At 40.3% G+C, this 14,914-nt stretch overlaps 1 protein-coding gene across 4 annotated transcripts in view; it reads right to left on the bottom strand.

Annotated features, from left to right (window-relative positions):
* DYNC1I1 (dynein cytoplasmic 1 intermediate chain 1) overlaps window positions 1-14,914 on the bottom strand; it is a 186,721-nt gene that overhangs the window by 148,812 nt on the left and 22,995 nt on the right. The gene's annotated exons all lie outside the window — the stretch shown is intronic.

Raw genomic sequence — 14,914 nt, 5'->3', positions numbered from 1 at the left:
ATTAGGACTTCCTACATAAGTGCCAGTTTCTAATTTTACTGCTGCCTAGGGGCTACTCATACATTCATGTCCAGGTTTTCCAAACTCTGAAAAGAAAATACACATAACTCATTTCATTTTCCTCCCCCCAGCATTCACTTTCAAACCTACAGGGTTTGTAGGGGGATAAAGGCTATTTCATCAGAACACCATTATCATTTGATTAAAGCAAGAGCTTGCACCAGGTCTCTAGAAGTACAGTCCCTATGTTCCACCTCCAAGAATCCAGGTCAGGTCACAAGAGAGGGCATCTTTACCAGGTATATTGATAAAAATGCCCAAAAAATAAAATATTAGGGATCTCCCACACTCAAGACAACACTCAAATCCCAAAACTATGGGAGCAACACTTGTGGTTCAGGCCATCACAGGCTGACACGTATAGACATTCCTCCCTTAAGTATTTATTATCTGGATTCTCAAACACAGCCTTCACCACTCTGGACACTGATACCTACTTTTAATAGCAATTCTCCTTGACTACTAATTACATATATTTTCAACAGTTTTAATGCATCTGCGAAACATTTCCCAGATTTGTGCTCCCTGGTGCATGCCTGTGTTACTTGCACACGTGTGAGGAAGAGATGAGGAAGCAATCTGCTGAGTTGTCCTCTCCAGCTTGGCTGAGCAATGCTATCACACAAAATGAGGCCTGCAGGTAACAAATCTTCGGGTTTCAAGTCTCTCGCCCTGGGAGACAGAACACAAGTGGCTACACTCAGGTAGTAAAGGCTGCAGAGCACAGGGAGTGACTCTGTTTCAAGGAACACTATTGATTTGTTCTTTGTCTCTTCCTGGCACCTGAAGAATGTCATCAGATCAAAATGAAAGTGAGTGAACAGTAAAGATGTAATCTGGACCTGCAATTTAGCCAGTTTCCATGGAAATAACATCAAAAAAGAAAGAAACAGATTCTTTGAGGTTTAGCAACCCAAAAATGATGTTGAATAGCCCGTGCTGTCATCCTGACTAGAAAATTAGAGCTAATCTGTTTGTGATGAACAGCCATTGCGTACGACATTCCTGATCATATGGATGAGCACCGCAGTTACGCTTGTTCTCCTGTGGACACTCCTCAGTGGGGATTTTGAAATGCCACTGGACCTCAGCAGAAAAGCAGCTTTTTCCAACTAGTTCATGAGTTCCTCCTCCAGACCATTCTTCATGAGGAAAAGGACTAGGTGCTCTTGCTCTTCTTTTTTCTTTCTTACTTCTTCATAAAAGAAAACTGCAATGTCTTAACTTCAATTCACCCAGAGACAGAAGCAGAGAAGGTAATGTCACAGACCCTGAGGACAAGTGCATGGCCTAGGAGTCAGCAGTCAGGATGAGGTGCTCCCATTCTGGACCTTTCAGAGAACACAAATTGCTCAATGTTCCCCTAAATGGATTCAAAGGATTTTGGCACAGGTCTGTGTAGAAGAGATGAAAAACATTTTAATTGAACATTTTTATGGGGAAAAGAGAGGAGCATTAGACTGAGCAGGTAAAAGCAGTGCTCCCTAGCAGTCTCCAGTCCTGCAGACTCCTCCCATGGGTGGAGTGACACAGACATGGCAAGGATCCCTGGAAACTCACTGACCAGCACAGTCAGGGCTAAGCCAGATCAGTCTGTTTCCCCCACCCAGACAGACTGACATTATTTTAATCAGAACTACCCAACATTGTTTCAGAGCTGGGTGCTGTATCAGTCTCCCACATAGTGGCAAACAATAGCCCAATAGTGTCATGGTCCATTTCCCTTGGACATGTTCAGTGCACAGCAGCTGCCCCTGGCTCACTGAAGGATAAAAAGCTGTATCACTAAATAACAGATTGTTCTAAAGCAGCACAAAGGGAATGAGGGCTCTTAGATGTTGCACTAAGAAGACAAGGTGCAAGTGTTATTACCTCTCTTTCAACTGATCTGCTTTCACTCTCTTCCTTTAGATAGGCATCTCAATAACCTATTTTTTCTCAAATTTAGGACAGTACTAATGCTGGTGCTGTTTCAGCTCTAACTACTGAAGAAGTACCAGATAATTTTGACACATCATCTTTTAATAACCTGAAGAAAGAAACCAACAAGAGGAAGAGGCCCAGATGTCATATATTTACTAAAGGATCGGATGGTAAAACAACTGAATGTTGTTATTTCTTCTGAATTCAAGTCCAAAGCATTAGGAAGATATTCAGAGCACAGTTCTAAAAGGACAGAGAACTGTTACAAAATCTAAGGTGGGAGGAATTTGAACAGAAGCATTCCCTTTTCTGTAGCATTATTATTATTACCATGGAAAAACAGGCACTGCCATATGTTACAATGCTCTGTGTAACCTTACCTCCAGAAGATTTTATTCTGATTGCATAATGTCAATTATGTAGATTAAAAATGTGGAAAAGACTAAAATAAGCTACAAATAAAATAAAACACTTGAAACCTTTTGGAAAATTCCCAACCTCAGAATGCATTAATGAAGCATAGATTCTGACATCCAAAACTGTCTGGAATCCATGAAAACTCTTCAGCTGATTTAAGCAGCTTTGGGTCTGGCCTTAGCAGTAGCGTATGAAACACGTACAGCATCAGTTCCAATACATATCCTTAGTAATCTGCCATCAAAAAATGATATTTAGTATCTGTAATCACGATCATATCGCAACAGAACTTGGCTCTGGATGCGTGCCCCAATCCAACACTTTTCATGTGCAACATACTGACAGCTTAGTTGTTACTCTGCTTCCCTGCAGCCAAAATCAAATTCTCCCTCATCTGTTGCTGATGCTGCAGAACATGTGTTCTGCATGATTTCTTTTCTCCCCCAACTCCCCTTTCCCAGGTCAAGAGCAGCCAGGCCTGAAAATCCATGTTTCTGAAAAAAAGGCTCTTCACAGGAAAAGCAGCAAAGTCTGCTTTCCCAGGGGCTTCTTGCAGGCAGAATCCTCTTTGCAACATTGCAAATCACACCTTCAAGCAAAATTGGAGGAAAGCAAAGACCATATTCTGGCATCTCCTGTCACCAAGAGCTGTTGTGCTCTCCAGACCAGGAGAAAACTGCACTGACAGTGTACTAAGACCCAAGGTATCTCCTGAACTGAGATACCCATATGTGTCCCTAATGAAACACCATTAGAGCTGACAGGGCCCAAACCAAGCATCTCCCCCAGCAGCAACAGCAGTGTCCTAAAATGACCATTTGTATGGGAAATAGCAATGCCCTCCTAACCCTACAATTCAGTGGCAGACTGTGCCATGACTCCACAGATTAGGCTGTGCCACAGTTTTTCAGGGATCAAAGGCCAATCCACTAAGCAGAGCATAGACTGTTACCAAACTGAAGCAAAGAGACCAGAAATGAAGGTGGGACTCCCCCAGAGCACATGGACTCACCTATCCTGTAGGAAATCTCAAGGCACCTTTGCTTACCAGAGTAATACTTTTAAAAGGATGTGAATGTGACTAGCCTCATTCTCCCTGTCTGTGGTAGGAAGGGGTCTTGATACTGCAGGATGTGTTTATACAATCTTCAGGCACCTAAATGAAGGGCTCCACCAGTGAAACATTACCATGGGCTCTTTCCATGCAAACACAAAGGCAGGAGATTGCTCCATGCAGCAGTTCCAAACACCCAACTTAGGCTCCAGTTGTGAATAGGTATTAGAGCTGGTTTGTATCTTTACTATTCACTCTCACTTTGATCTGCTGAGAAATGGATAAGGAAGCAATCAGTTGCTACTTGACAGCCTGCAGGCTTCAGTCTGCTTCTTGCTTTCCTTTCCTCTAACTTCAAATGCAACTAGCAAAAGAAATGAATTAGGAAAACTGAGCTAAACAACAATTGAAAAACTGCAGACAACACAATTCTGGCTTCTGACTTTGATGTAAAGAGGAGCTTTATGTTTAAAATTACAATTTTAACCCTGGATTACAATTTTCAAAAGATTCAGAATTGCTTACATTAGGAACTCTGCACCTTCATACTGATGGCACATCAGACAACGTGTTACACCCAAGTCATACAACCTTAAAAAATACTGGTCACAACATCTCTGAGAGAGACCTCTTTTAAAATCACCAACAGAACAAAATGCTAAAATGTGTATGAATTATTTTTTTCAATATGATACCAAATATTGTCAGCAAATTGCAATCCAGTAGTATTTGTAGTTTCAATGTGTAATCTATCATGTATCTAGACCATTTTTTTTTTCAATGTGTGAATATTGCCAGAATGAATTTAAGGCTACATAATTATTTAGCTACTTTAAAGAGTTCTATCTTGTTTCTTGTGCCACTTTCTCCAAAGCTACTGACTTGCTGCAGGTTAAATAGAAAACCTGAACTAAGAAACTGTTGATGAGAAATTATTGCAGATGTTTAAATATATGTGTGTACAGATAAGCTATTTGTTTTTATTCATTTCGCTCTACATTTAAATAATTTTAATTCTCTCCACTGTGATTTTCACTTCTCGATATTTTTGTACAATTGAAGTGTGTCTCCAAAACAAACTATATAAAAAACCAGGAGATTCAAAGCTACTAGTCAGAGATGGAAAAGTACCACTTGCCTCAATGGATGGTTTGCATCTAAGCCACTATTCTGCTGCCATCTGTGCTCTGTTTTGCAGATCTGTTCCACTTTGAAAGGATTGGCAAAAAGAAAATACCTTCCTTGTGCTGCTTGTTTTCTGAAGCACACTATAAGCAAGATGGCAATCAGCAGTTGGGGAGGATTTGTGCCTCTCACTTGTGCTCGTAGAGCAAAGTCTGCTCTGACTTCTCTGTGCACTCCTGTGTTCAGAGCTGGGCTGCTGCTGCTAATCATAAAATAAAATGCCTTAATACATTCAGAGAACAAGGAGCTTGGCACCACTGCTGGAGCACAGCCAGAAGGTTTTGCTTGGGTTTGCATTTACACTTCCAAGCAGGCTGACACCTCTGACTTCCAGTCTTCACCAATAAAAAGAGCAACTCTGACCTCCCTGAGAGCACAGCACTATCTTTTAGCTGCCTGGCAACCATAAGAGCCCTTTTCAGAATGGAATGAGTTTAAAACACCTTTTTTTTAAAGATATATTTATGAAAAAAGTCACGGACAAACAATATTTAAAACACGTGTATTTCAAAATTCTTCTTGAATCAAGGCTATGCTGCAGAATGGATTTAATAGTTTTCAAAAACCATTTGATTTTCAAATCAGGATGAACAATTCTGGCAAGCTTGCAATGATAAGGATGTGTCACAAGACCAACTGATTCCCATTTCACAGAATTCCACTAATTAAATTAGAAATTTAATTCTTCCAATCTGCTGAATTTATCTTCTATATTTGAAGTCTGTCCTTTGGTTCAGGTCTGCATTACAGATCTCCTGGCAATATCATACTCACACTTTATATTCTATAGCTTAAGAAATCTTAGTCTGCAAATTTATGCTGGTTTACCAGGAGGGTCACTGTGGGCAGCTGGATCTGTGAGGACAGAAGGTCAAACAGAACTGACACAGATTTACTCTGAGTGCCAGATACTAAAATGGCCATTTTGAAAGTGCAGTAATAAAAAACCGGTTCAGGCACAAGGCACAAGTTGTTTTATTCCCTTAGCAAACCTTGAAAATTCTTTTTTCAAACACTATTTTTGTCTTGGTTTTTATACCAAGAGTAAGTCTTTGCAGCAAAACAGAACTCAAATGATCACAAACGTAAAGAAATAACTTGGCAGGAGAAGTTTTATATGCTATCAGCTCTTGCAAATGCTTGAAAGGAACTTCAGTTTCCTCACATTAGGAGTCTTTGATCCAGACTCCATGGATATGCATATAAGGAAAGCTTTCTAATAAACTTCAAGGGACTTTGATTACAATTGCACAAAAGACAAAATCATATTTAATAGTCAAATCTAGGAAAGGCAATCCATAACTTTTCAGAGGATTCAAAGAGGTAACATGAAGGTTGGAACCTACAGCTTTTAGTCTGGTATTATTCAGCTGAAGAAGAAGGTGAAAGATTTCAGCAAATTTTCCATTTTGTTTTGGTACTAAAATCCAGTAACTCCTAGCTGGAAGAAGAGCTAGTGTTTCCCTTCCTTTATACAATTTATTTTGTGGAAGAAGAAAAGCAAAATTGTTACAAAAGATGAGATTTTGCTACAATTAGGGTTGAAACAAGAACTCACTGTATGAGAGTTATCAAAATTTTTTCACATAAACAGTCAAAATGTCAAAAGTTCTCATGACCCAATGATCTGACTTTTAATAGACCAGCTCAGAAATTGTTTTCTGAGTTTGAACTATTAAAGTAAATAAGTACATAAAAAATTAATGAATAAAAATCAATTTTAAATGGCAAACCATTTTTTTTCATAGGTTCTGCTTATGAAAAATTTTATATGGCATACTTAGACTGTTTCAAAACTCCTTGGGGAAAAAAATAAAATAAAAAAAAATAGCAATATCTCGCCAGTGGCAGCAATTCCCACTTTACACATTTGAAGGAAATCCTAAAAATTACTGAAATAGTTACTCATTTGATCTTTTCATTTTACCAGATAAAACATGAAATTGTGAATGGAAATTTCCTAAGGTCTTTTTAATAGGCTAGAGAAGGAAAAAACATTAATATGCACAAACTGTACCAGTTTAACTATGTTAAATAGTTTAAAATGAGAGGTGATCTTACACTATTTAATTAAATTAAGATGAAATTCAGTGCAAGGGAACTGTTTAAGCTGAGCTGGTCTTAGCAAGTAAGTTGTTTTGTTTTAAGAGGATTAGTATTTTAGTCCCTAAAATCATCTGATTGTCTGACTAAATATATGATGATATGCCTGTAAATAACTAAAGAGAACTAACTACATATGGGCTGATAACCTAAATGGTTAAGTGGGGCTTTATACATTAATATTATTTTCTTCTGGATGCAGCTGGGGCTCAGGTTTCCAAGGCATTTTACAAAGCACCCTGGGAATGGCAATCTTTCCTTCTCCTTTGATTTATAGCATGGAGATGCTTGCTAATGAGAAAAATAATCAAAGATCTGGAGGACTGAACTCTATCAATCCTTTAGGAAGGAAAGCATGAAAATCCTAATGATGCCAGAGGCTCAAACGCTAAAAGGATTGCAGATGATTCTAATTAATATGGACCATTCAGACTCTGTAACTGGCACACACCGAAAAACACTCCCTGCTTTCTAGGTCAGATATACAGACACTTGAAAGCAGCTGCCAAATATCAGTCCCTAAGGTGTCTGCTTCTGTTTATGGGCTAAAAAAAAAACAACAAAAAAATAACCAAACTGGCAGGGCAAGGCTTTAGATATCTAGGGCTAAATATTCATTGAATGTAAAGGAGAAAGATTGTAGTTCTTCTTCGGCAGGGAGAAAAGGAGGGAAAACAATGTAAGAACTCTGCCATCCTTCAGCCTTGCATCCTAACCTCTGCAGGGCAAGCTGTGATGTGCAAACAACCCAACAGCCACCCACTGCTATCCTGTAAACAGCCTGAGGTGGGGAAGTGTGGAGATTGCAGCAGAGTTCCCAGGCCAAAGACAGCAGAGGCAGCCAGGGTTCCCCCAGGCAAGGGGAGGAGGCTGACACTGTCACTGCTTCACAGAAGCCATCACCATTCAGTTCAGGAAGGCTTAAGGCACGATTTGGCCTCTAAGTCTGCTGGAAACTGTAAAATGAAATGTGTGCCAAGCAATCCTGACAATGGAGTTGTGGTAAATTAAATGGAAAAAAATGTAACAGCTGGGTGTTATTAATTTCTGTCCTACCATGTAATGGTGCACACCCCATACCAAGCCCAAAGCCACCAAAACAGAGTGGCAACACAGTGTCCCAGAGGGCATCCCATTTATCTCCAGCCACCAAGCAGAAAACTTCTCTTGACTCTGCACTGTGAAAAACTGCACAACAGTCCCTAGGGTTACAATCCTTCTTTGTCTGAATAAAACACCATGCAAGCAGAGTTTGCCATGAAGCAGTTATTTTCCCTCAGTCTCTCCTGTAGCTCCTTTAGAGTCTTCACATTGTTCTGTACTTCCCTTTGGCTCAGCCCATTTATGAAATAAGTATGCCACTAAAGCAGCCATTTAGAAAGCATTTTGTACATATAAATTGATCTTACAAAAAAGCACCATAAAGGAAATAATCCACTACAAATAACTGTTACAGCTGCTGCTCCTGAGGCAATACATCACAGGCCCACTTGTCCTGGAACAAGTGAAGAAGGATCCCTGTCATTTCTGAATGTGGGAACACAATGAAATGCTGGTAATGCAAAGCGGAGTGGCAGTGATGAAACAGCATCATTGCACAGAACCTGTCAAATGCATTTACTTAATGATAAAGTAGCTAAGCCCGAGGCAATATGGTTCTGCTGGCAGTGGTTTTAGCAGCTCTTTTAGAAACATGGTTTTGCTAATGTCTGTGAGAGATGTTTTCTGCAGCTAAAGAGAAGAGAGGAAATATGCTGTATGGACTATTAAAGGTCATCTACTGCAATAATCCAACATTCCTGCACAAATGAAATAGAGACCAGAATCTACCTTCTTTTGCCTTCTTTATCTATCTAATTAAACAGCAAAGTAGACACTTAAAAGGGAGAAGGACATTCTGATACCCTTTCTTCAGCTTGTTAATATGTTATATTACTGTTCTAAGTAAGAAGCTATTCGAAAATTAAAGTATGATTTTTCAGGAAAAAAGGACAGAGCTCAAACACTTTGATGACATGTAGATGTACTCAAGAGAGATCACAGAACAAAAAGTATCTTTCTGATTTTAAATATTATGTAGTAAGAACACACTGGAGTAGTGATACCTTTTTTTTTTTTTTTTTTTTTACTTTCAGTGAGCAAGATTAAATACAAAACTGTAAAATAATGACATGCTTTGACTTATATGGTGCCCAGATGCTCTAGAGCTATCTCATTCCTTTTGATTGTGTATCTGAAAAGCATGAAATGTTTGTGTTTGACAGTCAGACAAGAAGTAATGTGAGATTAACACAAGACTGGTGTGTGTTTAGATGCTGCAAAATAAACCAGAATAACTATTATTTATACAAAAATGAGTAAACAATATGCTGCAGAGAAAAAGGACTGGAATCCTATCTGTTTCTTCCTGCACCAGGCCAATACAATCTGGGAGTGAACATCAATACATAGAAAGAAAATATATCCTAGCGTATTTCTTTTTATAGCAAAGTAGCTCAAAGTGGCCACAGTAGATGGAAGGAACACAGGATCACATCTGATGAAAACATACACAAATGCAGACTAATACTGTCAGCAAACTTCAAAACAGAATGAGAGAGAAGACATGCTCTCAACTCTCTATCAGTAAGGACACCCAACCTAATGTGACAGCTGCTGCAATATTCTCTGGAATACAACTGGGAACATTCAGAGGTCACAGGGACTGCAAGATGAACTGATGTAGTGGACAAAAAAATCATGCCACAAGCCAAAGCCAAAGGCCATACTGCTCCTTTAGAGAAAAGTGCTCCAGCATTGAAGACAGCTGTTCTATTTCTAGGATTTCTCATTTAACGTATTTTGTACAGAATGAAAAACTAGTGATGATGAGATAATCAGGATTCCAGAGTGATCTAACTTCTCCAGCATTTTACTGCTAAAAATGTCTTTGAGTAATCCAGTTTCCCTTTATTTTTTGTTTTCTTTGCTACCTAATGCAATGCTCAAGCTCATTCTCACAGGAACTTTCATTAAATATTTAGAGCTTCATCCAAAGAAGGGCTAACCCTGCTTTACTGCAAGTATCCTTCATACACTGAAGGAAGTTAATTGATTTCAGTGCATAAAACTTATCTCAAAACCTGTGATATCAAAGAAACAAAAACCCAAATCAGGTAGGGGCCATTTAAACCAAGTATTACATTGTACCCTAATCCAAATAAGAACAATAATTACAGAATGAGTAGCTGTAGCCAAACAAATCCACAGCACAGTCCAATGGGCTATGAGAGAAATAGCACAAAATAATCTGGCTTACATTATTTTAGCAGAGAAAGCACCATTTTGAGATAACCATCCTCTGAAAGAAGTCATCAGAAGATTAATACCTTAGTCTTTATGTGAGCCCACAAAATAATCAGGTACCTAAAGTTATGCACAGCAAAACACACAAGTTAGAAAGCAAAAGAGCACAGATACAATTCTTGCAGAAAGAAGGGCAACCATTAACCTTTGCACATCCAAGACAGCTGAGCCTGGTGCAGTTCACTGAGCAGATGGAAGGCAGGAAACCTTACACCCAGTCTAATGGGATTCTCATGTTCCCCAATGCACAGCAGGAAGTGCTGCACACATGGGACTCCACTGGACACACACACACACACATGATTCACAATAAATGAGATGCTACTCTGTAAACCTACTACTGTAGGATAGTGAAACTAGCTGGGAAGATCCTACATGCTCCCAGGAACACATAGGAGCAGTGAAGGACACAGGGCAAAATGGGCCACAGAGATAAATCACACCTTGGTCCCCAAATGGAGCTCCTGCCAGCATGCCACATGCCAGGTGAGCACAGGACCCCCTGTAGGTAACACAGACATACACACCAGGCAGGCTGGTGTGGGACCTGAAAACTACCCAGCCACAGCAGCACCTCCTCCCAGCACAGAGCTATTTCTGCTATCTTATGCTGGATTGGCATGCAAAGTGCAGATGGACCCTACCTGAGCCAGGATACGAGGTCTCTCCAGGGAGCTGCTCAGCCCACAAAACCTTACACTGCACTGCCTGCCCCTGAGGCACTGTACAAGGATTGTCCTTGCACTTCCTCAGACAACACAAACCCAAAATTCATGGCTGTCAGTGCTGCAAAAATGAGATTTACAAATGCCTAAGGTATGCTGAGTAGCAGAACATACCTCTCCATGGGCACATTTCATAGTGCCTCAATTATATTAGTTAGCATCTTCTCTAGCATACTAGGGTAGCAAAAGTTCAGAGTATCCACCAGGGAGATGCATATAGTTATTACAATGGAGTTTTATATTAATAGAGGCAAATTTGTGTTTCACACTGTGCTACAGCATAGGACCTCTCAGCAAATGCCTTTACCTCAGCCCTTTTCTTCACATGCATTCAAATCTCCACTGAAGTTGTGCATGTCTGTGCATATATAAGATGAACATCACCAAGAGGACACAGAGAATTATCAAAATGCTTACAAAATACTAAACAAACAAAAACACATCCTGAAAGAGCCAAGCATATTCTATTCCAAGGAGAATCTCCATTCAATCCTGCAATACTGTCTTATGAAAAATGAGTCATGTCTGAAAATACATCATACAAGAAAGCTCTGTGAACCAATGACCCATCTATTTAGAGATGGGTATCTGCTCAGGCTATGTAATTTTTCCATCCTATCTGTATAGCACAAGCAACACAGACATCAAGAAAAGCAAAGTGGGATGTATAAAGCAATGTGGAGACAGATAAGTTGCTCTTGAGCAACAACTGGGCTCCAATGAATTGTTCAGTGTAACTTAGCCTGGTAACTAAGAGCAGCACCAGAATCAAAGTGCAACACACCTCTGCCTATCCAGAAATGATCTCCAAGACCACAAAACCAGATATAAAACGTGGCTCTCCTGTCCAACTGAAAGCATTCAGTCAGCAGTTTCTAGAACAATTATCCATCTAACATCTGCTTATTCTTACAGTTGCTGTCATGGCTCAGAGGAAAGCTGGAATGATGCTCAAACCTAATGTTTTCCCAAGTGACAGATAGCAAAATGATACTAAAGATTAAGCAGCAAAAAATACCCCATAGAAACCTGGGATGAGGAAGACAGAAATGGTTTCACAACTCAGTGCTATTACAAAATCCACCCCATCTCTTCTCCTAATACAGTGAATGGCATCAGAGAAAAGACAACAGTGCTCTGGCTGTTGTGCTGGAGACAATGGACAATGGTCCTGAAGGATAGCAGCACTACTAGTCTGTAGGTCCCATGGCAGAAGTGGCTACTGTGACCATGCAGCTTTTCTTCCTGTGCAATAAAAGGGCTGCACAACTTTATGAATGAGTTATTGTTTGACCTATTATCTGCCTGTTTGCCACACACATTATCCTGGACAAGCAACAACCAGTGATAGAAGATCCCACAGTGTCTTTAGGTAAATTGTTTTAGCAATGAATTTGTCTCACTATTGAATTATTTTCTGTTTTATATTTCTCCAACTTCAATACCTAACACTTTGCTGCTTTCACCTTTTCAGCTGGAGGACCTGTTTGCTCCTATGTAGCTATTACACTTGGTGAGCAAGTGACCAGTCAGTTTTCATCTTGCAATGTAAGACTGAGATCTGTGGTTTCAGGACTACAACTACTTAACAGTGTTCAAAATCTCCAGTTTATAAATTTTCTTTCCTGAAAAGCAGATGTCACAAACCTGTGTTTCTGGCTGAACTACATTCATTTTTATATAAGAAATCACATATGCTTGCTGATTAAAGCATATCTCAAATATACTTGGTGATAATGGGACCAACAGATTAAGTCTGAAAACTACCAGAAGTACCAACAACTCAAAGAAGTATGAACACAACCACAGAATCTGGTCCCTCTCATGGGAACTTATGAAGATCTCCTGCATTCCTCAAAGCTTTCAACAGAGCCTTTCTCCTGTAACAAGCTGAAATCTGTGACTGCACAGTTTCTATTATCTTTTTTTAATATCCATCATCTTCCTCCAGGGAACACTTCAGCAATGAGTAACCAGACTGCCAGCAGGATTTCTGCCAGGCTGTGTGAGCCTGTCATTCCTGCAGCAGCAACAATGGACAAGCTGTGATTGCTGAGACTGGGGCATTAGCAGCTTTGAAACTAATCTGCTCTCCTCTAAAGCCTGAGCTCAGCCTAGAGCAGAAAAGGGAAAGATCTAACAAGCATGATGGCATGGCAGGGGATCCAGCAGAAGTGCCCCCCCATCACAGAAAGTGAAATGGAAAAATAAATTAAATTGAAGCAGGATAACCTTGTTTATACAGATAACAGGTAATAATATATGCAGTATTCAAAGTAAGCTAGATGCATGGTCTGGGCACCTATCAGAGAAAACAGCTGAGGTGTTCATCCTATTTACCCATTGTGATGACAGTTCTACAACATCTTCCTCTCCAAGTCTGACCACTCTATCACACATGCAGGCGTGAGTGCACCTGTTCACACAAACACTGAGCTCATCTACCTGCACCCAGTGACACTAATTCCACTAATTGCCACTCAGTACTATCCACTGGTTACAGACATTCCCCAGGGCCTGGACCAGACATTATTTCCATTGCCACAAACCAACCGCTCCAGGCAAAGATTTGCAAGCAGCCTTCCTGGCACACAGCACAGCCCTTTCAATACCTGAGAATATGCCAAGCAAACTGGGACACTACAAGCAAGGTCTCAGGATTCCCACTGAATTCCTAGTACAGCCACAAGAAGACGGAAAATGGATCCAAAGTGAAAGCCCAGAATGCAGAATGTCATGAGCTCAGAAGAAGGGGACAAACTCCATTCTCCTCTGAAAGGACACGTGGCCATGTGCTTTCATTGCTCGTTGCTGACAGAGAGCCAAAGTTCTAGCATGGGTAACAGCCAAATAAATTTTTCCAAGAGCCTTTTTTTACCTTAATGGCAAAAAAAAAAAAAAAAAAAAAAAAAAAAAAAAAAAAAAAAAGTTACAGCATTAAGGTTCAGAGGAAAAGCAGGAATTCAGAAGTCTCCACCCAGCTTTGTCAGAGCTTCACACAGGACTGTGGTAAATAGCTTCAAACTGAACAGCAGGCTATACTTTGCTTAAAAAGGATTTTTGTTCTACTCAAAGCACTTTGACTTGCTGAAATCTCCTGCATTTACTTATGAAGGCAGAATTACACTATTTTCTGTGTTTTAAACTGCTACATCTTACAGTCTAGGGCTTTTCACTTAGCAACCTCCACTTCTAGAGAGTAGACCTGGGAGCAGGGCTGAGCTGATTTAGTAGCAGCTGTGCAGCATTCACATCACAAGGGAGGGCATCTGCATCTGGCTGAAGGGGACACAACATACTCTCTGCTATGGAAGTGTGATTTTACTAAGCAGCAGGCTGGTGTGGCATGAAATCTGGCGACCTGAAGCTCTGTCACATTAGAGTCTATGTCTGGAGAGGCATTCTATGATGTCTACCGAGCACTGTTAACTACAGAGAGCAATCACTGTGCTTTCAAGCCATTAGCAGAGTCTTGGCTCACAGACTGGATGAGCTGGCAGCTCAGCCCTTTGTTGAATTAGTGTGATACAAAAAGAGCTATTAGGATCTGTCTTTTACATTTCTCAAAACATACAGTATAGCTGCTGGCACCTCCTCTTACTTGAACATACCCTTCTTTACCAGCAACATCCTCACATTCTCCTTTCTTTTCTATTCCAGAGAAGGAATTATTTTGGGATTGCCACTTCATTTCTTATTTCCCCCATGGAAACAAAAATAAGATTACTCTTGTTTCCATCCCTCACACACATTCCACTCCCCAACAAGAACTGAGCATTCTACATGAAACTCTCCAATATCCAGAAATTCCAAGGCAGAATTGCCAGTGGGTCCTGGGATGTTTCAGCCTGCTCCTGTCCAATCTCTTCTCTGCCACTGTCAGTGGCACACACTGCAATGAGCAGTCACAGCAACCTGAGGCAACCTGGTGTTACATGAGGAGGAATGCCAAGGGGACAAGGGAACAGAGAGAACTCAGCATGAATAACACATTCTACCCCTGGGCACATCTCCCTTTTGTCTAGTGTGTTTCCAAACAGCATAAGAGCTTCCTGTAGGCCATTTCAGAAGTGTAAATTCAGCTCTTGCTTCCACTATAAGG

Source organism: Agelaius tricolor, unplaced genomic scaffold (assembly GCF_023055355.1).
Source record: "Agelaius tricolor isolate 1412-34295 unplaced genomic scaffold, bAgeTri1.0.p SCAF_6, whole genome shotgun sequence".
Classification (NCBI taxonomy): domain Eukaryota; kingdom Metazoa; phylum Chordata; class Aves; order Passeriformes; family Icteridae; genus Agelaius; species Agelaius tricolor.
Note: the sequence above shows the minus strand (reverse complement) of the source record. Positions and strands in the feature narration are given on the sequence as shown.